The following is a 6773-nucleotide window of genomic DNA, read 5'->3' on the forward strand; positions in this document are numbered from 1 at the left end:
CACAGAATTCTGTGAGCACACAGAATTTTCCTATATACCAAGAGCCATGAGCTTTCCCATGTCTTTTATTCAGACCAACTTCCAGTGTAGCAACATGTATGGATAACTGTCCCATCTAACAGATGAAGCAGTCCAAGGATTTCTTCCTACAGCTAATGAAGGTGTCTATTACAGCTGCTTTGTTTCTGAGTTTTCTGCTCTCACTCTATGTGGACAGTGAAGAGGATATCCTGGAGGATGAGGCAGGCTGATCCAAGTTTTGAGGCTGATGGCTCTTGCAGAGCTCTTCAGGCTACACGTTCTGGAATTTTCCAACATGACAGTAAAGCTTTTTTTTTTCTGTAGACTGCCCTGGCTTGAGAATGAAATCATGTGGCCATTGTGAGGATTTGTTTAATTACTGTTATGTAAATCACAAAGAGTTGCTCCATCTGTTAATTCTTACTGATGGAGTGAGTACAGTTCAGTTTAACACTAGAAGATTATCTCACTGGTGTGAGATGATTACTTTACATGGGGAGGGGTATTAATATATTTGCCATCCTTTACAGCTCTCAATTAGCATAGGGTTATTTCTGTTCTATTTCAGGTCCTTTCTCAGCCTATTTATGTCTGTACCCAGTTATTGTATAATGCCTGAAAGCAGCTTTGCTTAGGGAGACTCTGCATGTAGTTTGGGGAGGGGACACATCAGCTCTAATGTTTATATTAAAATCAAGCTATGTCCATGTTCCCACAGTGTTTCTAACTTAGGCAAAGCAAGACATTTTAAAACTCTCAGGGATGAAAACAGACTTGACTGTTTGGGTCAGAGAAAGTTTCATGTGTAACTTAAATGTGCAGAACAAGAATGTAAACCAGTCCAGTAAGCTAGACTGGTTTTAAAACCCAAGCTTTGAATTTCTGAACTTCAGAAAGCTATCCCTTAAGATTCAACTTCACAAGTAGAGTCAGATACTTAAGACTTTCCTCTTATGAACAACAACAAATAAAGGAAAAAGGGGGGAAAAAAGACACTGGGATTGTGAGGGAACTGTGAGGAGTTTCTTTCCAGGCTTGTCTTCAGGGCTTATGTTTAAGTTTTTGCTCAGACTTGAAGCTTGAGCTCAACACCTGTCTCAGCTCTAGAAAGAATACTGGCTGAAGTGTCCAAGTACTTGTCCTCAAACTTCTTATTAAATTAGAGGATTTTCTGTGTGGTGGGAGAGTGAAAAATGAAAATGGAATGAAATTTTCTTAGTCTTAAAGTAAGACTAGGGTCCCACTTTCCACCCTAGATGGTAATTAAATATGCTATAGAAAGCTAAATATAATGAATAAAGGAAACCAACAACAGTTGCAGGAAATTCTGGGACATTTTCTTCATTGAATTCTGTTCCCCTCCTTTCCAAGCATTTGTTTTTGCGCTTGGAGGGTGATGTTTGTACTTAAGGGACAACAATGCACAAGGTTTTTTTTTTCTAGAATACATCAAATCTCTGTTGGTAACAGTTGTAATTTAGGTGAGATTGGGGTATAATGAGAAAAAGAGGGAAGCCCTGCAATATTATAACTGGTTAAACAGGATGCATCTTAATGCAGCTGAAGGTTGGTTATGCGGCCAGAAAATATGTGTATGGTGTTGCCTCCTGAAAAAGAGCAGCTGAAATGGATTTGGAGATTATGAGGGAAAGTGCAATCAGTGTGAGAATACCAGTTCAGCCAAAGCAGCCCAACAGTGTTGAACTCAGCCTGAGCTCTGCCACATCATTGCAATTAACAGGAGAGCCAGCATGATGCTGGAGAGAATAAGCAGAACTGTGCTAAATCTGCAAATAGTCTTTACCTTTGTATATAACATTACTGTCATGTTGTGCATCTATTTCTTTTCTCTTTAACTAAGAGATTTGGAGGGAGGAAAATGACTCCAAATTCTGAAAAGAGGTCTGGGACTTGGATGATGTTTTGCAACACCTTTTGGCTTCACAAACACCTCTTTTACCAAGATAACTGGTGTGTGTGTGTGTGTGTGTGTGTTCATATGCAAGGAAGAAATTGCAGGGGTCAGTGATGAGTCTAGAGGGGCAGATGCACACTCCTGGGCTTCTGTGTTGAACAGCAAGTTTTGTCTCTTAAAACACAAGAAGTGGTGGAGCACACCTGACTGGTGTGTTCTCTGGTGGGTGATGAGTTAAGCACTGCACAGCCTGCCTTGGCATTTCTCTCTGGCACCAGGTGTCCTTAATAACATCCTAGAAAATGCAGATGCTCCCACAAAAGAGAGCACAAGGCTCCTGGATGGGCAGTTGTTTAAGGTAGAAAGAGGAAGATGGAAGTTGTGACCTGTCAGGTGGATCAGGCCAAGGTTTCTCACTTGGATGCTACCACTCTGTTTTTGTCCTGTGCTTTGGGAAGGTGTGCTGGACCTTGCAGCCTGGTGAGGAGTGCCTGGTCCAAGGAGCCCACTGGGACATGAGGAGGTGACAGACAGATGCTGGGCTGCAGTGGAGGCTGAGGCAAAAGCACTTGTGCAGCTTCCCCATAGGCATATGGGGCCTTTGTGTAGTTACATGAAAGGTGAAATAAGAACATTTCTCTGTGTGTAAGAGCTTCTGTGGGGTGCCCAGATATGATAATGATGGGGTTTGTAATATTAGTCAAACCCACAAAAGGCTTCTTCCAGGGCATTTCTAATGAGAGCTATCTCCTGGTTTCAGAGAATGGGAAGTAATTACAGACTATTTATTGTGAAATGAGGACACACATTCATTCACAGGGTGCTAAACATGTCCAATTAACTCTGAACTCCTGAAATAATAATGAGAAGATTATGCTACCATTTTAGTAATTGGATTTTCTCTTCCTTTGGGAGCAGCGCCTATTAAAGTAGCAGTATATCCTTGGTTACAGAGAGATTTCATGTTTTTCTTCAAGTTTGGCTGACCCAACAAAAAAGTCAAGCAAAGTCACATTTTCTGCAGCTGTAATATGGCATTTCCAAAGGTTGACTTACTAAAAAAAAATAAAAAAGGGAAAAAAAAGAAAAGGAACATTTCCTAATGTTGCCTTAATTTTTTAAAACCGATTTGTTTACACTTACTTGGCTGCACTGAATTTCGCTGACGAAAATGTGAGCTATTGTCCTCAGGATGAATGCCAAAATGTTTGTTGGTGGAAACAGCAGAATGTCTGTCTGGGATTCTCTTTGGGATTCTTTGGTGAAATATCCATGTTTTTGCATGAGTACTTATTAGCTGAAAGTAGGTAATTTCAGTCCTGCTGAATGGCTATATTTCAGTCACTCTTTTCCAAGGAGACACTGGAGCCAGTTTTCCAAGTAGAGGACATTGAGTAGGTTTGATAAGATAACCTTAGAAGTTTGATTAGGAAATTACCTCCTTCCTGTGCTGGTTTGCTTCCAGAACTACACTAAGCTTTTTGAGGTTGGAAAGGATACTTTTGTAACCCATAATTATATTCCTACAGTTAATAATTTTTTTCCCGAATTGTCAGTTTTGTCTATTCAAATGTGTAGCGTGGAGAGGTTTTTTGGATGGTCAAATGTATCTCTGGCTTTTATGGCTGTGAGTCATATGGAACAGGGGTGAAAACCAAAATTCTACAGGAGCCACATGCACCAGATTTTGTTGATGATTCAGAGAGAAATTTGCTTTTACAGCGCTGTGAGATTCTTCTAATCAGTTGACCCCTGCAAGGAGCTTCAGGCTGCTTCCTCTGTTGGTGATATGTTTTGAAACATTTCAAAATGTATGTGCATAACTGTTTAGATATGCAGTTTCCACAGTGTGGTGCTTCAGTTAGAAGGACAAGCTGAGGTATTGATCCAAGTGCTTCCAAAGAAACTCTCACTCTGGTCTGAGACCTTACTTCCCTGTTCAGTTTCTTTCCATGAGCAGCCTGAAAGAAAACAAGTATTTTAGATTCCTGAGCTCTCTATAGCACAACATGGTATATATTTGTTTTACTTAACACCATCCACTCATCTAAATAATTAAACTACCTTATTTTGAGAACAAGGGTTCAGGGGAGGTCACATTCCTCTCAGCTGATACAAATCAATGTCTACCTTTGATAGTCAGTTGGTGGTTTGGTTCTGGTTTTGCTGTCATCCTGCCTAAGACTCACTTTTCCTCCCAGGGTCTGACTGATCTGACTGGTCTTTTTTCCACAGTGGAATTAGAGCATTGTTTACCAAAGCAAATTGTGCTTCTTTGCCTGAGAGATGTAACTGTTCACCACTGGGGAGGAAAGTAATTCCTCCCATTATTCTTCCTGAGGTTTGGCTACGTTATTGCAGTTCATGCAGTTTGGATGTAAGGATGATAATGTTCTGTCTAAGGACAAAATACAGCAAGAGGTACATTTAAGTTTGATTTTTAAATATGCTCATTCTTTCTTCCTAATTAATATTTAGAAATGTGCTGCCATGTACTCAGATTCACTTATTGTTTTGCTACTACCTACCACTTCTCACCAGTCTTAGTCAGTGATATGAATTATTTAATGGGCATACTGTGCAACAGAAACAGCATTTTTAGCTGGGCTGTTATGTATTTGGACAGACACAGAAAAAATTACTTTTTCAGGGAGCTGTCAGAAATCTGCTTTTTAAAACTATGAGCCCTGAGTGCTGAAGAAATGTAATGTTCCAGTCATATTGACTCCAATGTCCCATTTAGGTTACCTGTCAAAAAATAGGTAGTGAAATCAGAGCTCTGACTGAGGTACAGCTGGGAAACATCAGTTTCTAAGCAACCCCTTAGGCTCTAAGTAAAACTTAGATGAATAATCCTACAATTTGACAATTTCTCTGTTGTACACATTCTATGCAGCACTGATCTGCTTTTTATGAGGTTGGAGAAGATGGATTCTGGTTATCTGCTCTTAACACTTCCTTTGAAGGTCTTTCCACCATCAAAGCAGGATATGAACTTTAGTTAATTAACCTTCTTTGCACATTTTACATCTGGAAATGTGAACCATTTTTCTTCTTGCTGCTGAGGCTATTTAAGGACAGACTATACTGTAATGCCTGCAAGACATTTCTTCAAAGTGAGTTGAGGGTAGTTTTTCCCTCATGTAGTCATGTTCTGAATGGTTTGATTAATCTTGGCAGAGAAGAAAGTTGCTTTGTAAGGTAGAGGCAGAATATTCCTGGCTGAAATTTTCTTGCTTATTCCTTTCTTTGGTGGTAATATGATTTATGTTGTCTTCAGGTATCCTGGAAAACTAACTGCTGGAACTCCAGGAAAAAGGTGTCAGCTGGTGTGTACTCTGGCTGCTGGGTGTCTGGTAGGGATGAGTTAGAGCAGAGCTGAGGAAGAAAGAGTGAAAGATTTCAGTGTGCATCACTGGGAGGGCAGACACTAATTCAGGAAGGCTGGTTAGTTGTTTCACTGTAGATTAATATTGTAAATCAATTTATATACCTCTAAATAATAAAGATACTTAAAGTAACAGCAGATGTAAAGAAGCAGAATAAGTGACGACTGGACTCGGGTGAAGCTCAGAAAAGAAAAGAATTAAATAACTTTTATAGGGGGGTGTTGGCTTTTGCCTTTGAGATCATTCAAATCATGCAGAAAGAGAAAAGGCAACTGCTGACACTCATCTGTGTGCAGGAAAATAATAAATCAATGGCAATATTCTGAACAATACAAAATTTTCTTTTGGATTTCACTGCCATGAAATAATATAAGAGCTTAACTTACTTTGGTTTTAGGAAACAGCCGTTAAGGGCTGGAATTGTACTCCATGGAATTGTAACTGGGATGCTGTGAGATTTTGAGTGCTCTTGAAAGAGCTCTGTTCCTTGAAGCTAAGTCAGGTAATTTTTATGATTAATTCACAGCACTCTCTCTTTCCACATGTGGCTACTTAGCTATCCTCTGAGTTAAATTTAAGAAATGTGAACACTCAAAGTAGTGATCGTGCATGGACTAAGCCCTGCATGATCAGAGCAGCAGGTGCATTAGGTGTGCCAAATCAGGGTTGTTTAGTTCTTAACTAAACTGGAGGTTTCCTGGGGTTTCACAAATGAAATTCATGTGAATTTTGGTTTGGTTTTATTCTATGTGGCCCTGAACAATTTATCGTGCTTTGAATAGATATGATTTGCAGTACTGTAGTTCTCCATGCAGAACACTTGGTATCTGAAACATCAGAATGGTAATAACTCTTATTTCTCTGTAGGGAAGATGGATACATATTTTGTTGATGGAAAAATGTGAATGAGAAAAGTGCTTTCTAGTCCTAGGAAAGAAGCTGAATGCAGCATTTTGTTCTTCCAGCATCAGGGGATGCCTTTTTCCCATCAGGGACAGTTTTGCTCTGGATGGGTAAGTGTGGGGGTGAGCTCAGACCAGCCCTGTAGAGCTGGGAGGACTCAGCCCATTCTCAACTTGGTTTCTTGTCATCACAATAGGAAGTTTGGCCAAGCACAGGTCCAGCTCTTAACTTTTCACTTAGAGCAGCAATGCTCCCTGGAGTGGGAGGGAGCAACAGTAAAGAGATGGTCAGACTGTGTGACCAAAGTACTGTTTAAAGGTGACTGTATATCTCAGATCAGGGGCAGTCTCCTTTCCCCACTTTCCCTCCAGAAGGTTAATACAGCTCATGGTCTCAGGCAGCAGTCACAGAGAGTGGCTTTGCACCCTTTCCTCAGGGTGCAATCCCGTGCGATCCAATCTTTGTAAAGACCATATCCTGAACTGAGAGGTGAGGGTCACGTCGCCACACCTGGAAATGAGAAACCTTTTCTTACAGTTCTTGTA

This window comes from Molothrus ater, chromosome 3 (genome assembly GCF_012460135.2).
Source record: "Molothrus ater isolate BHLD 08-10-18 breed brown headed cowbird chromosome 3, BPBGC_Mater_1.1, whole genome shotgun sequence".
In the NCBI taxonomy this organism is placed as follows: Eukaryota; Metazoa; Chordata; class Aves; order Passeriformes; family Icteridae; genus Molothrus; species Molothrus ater.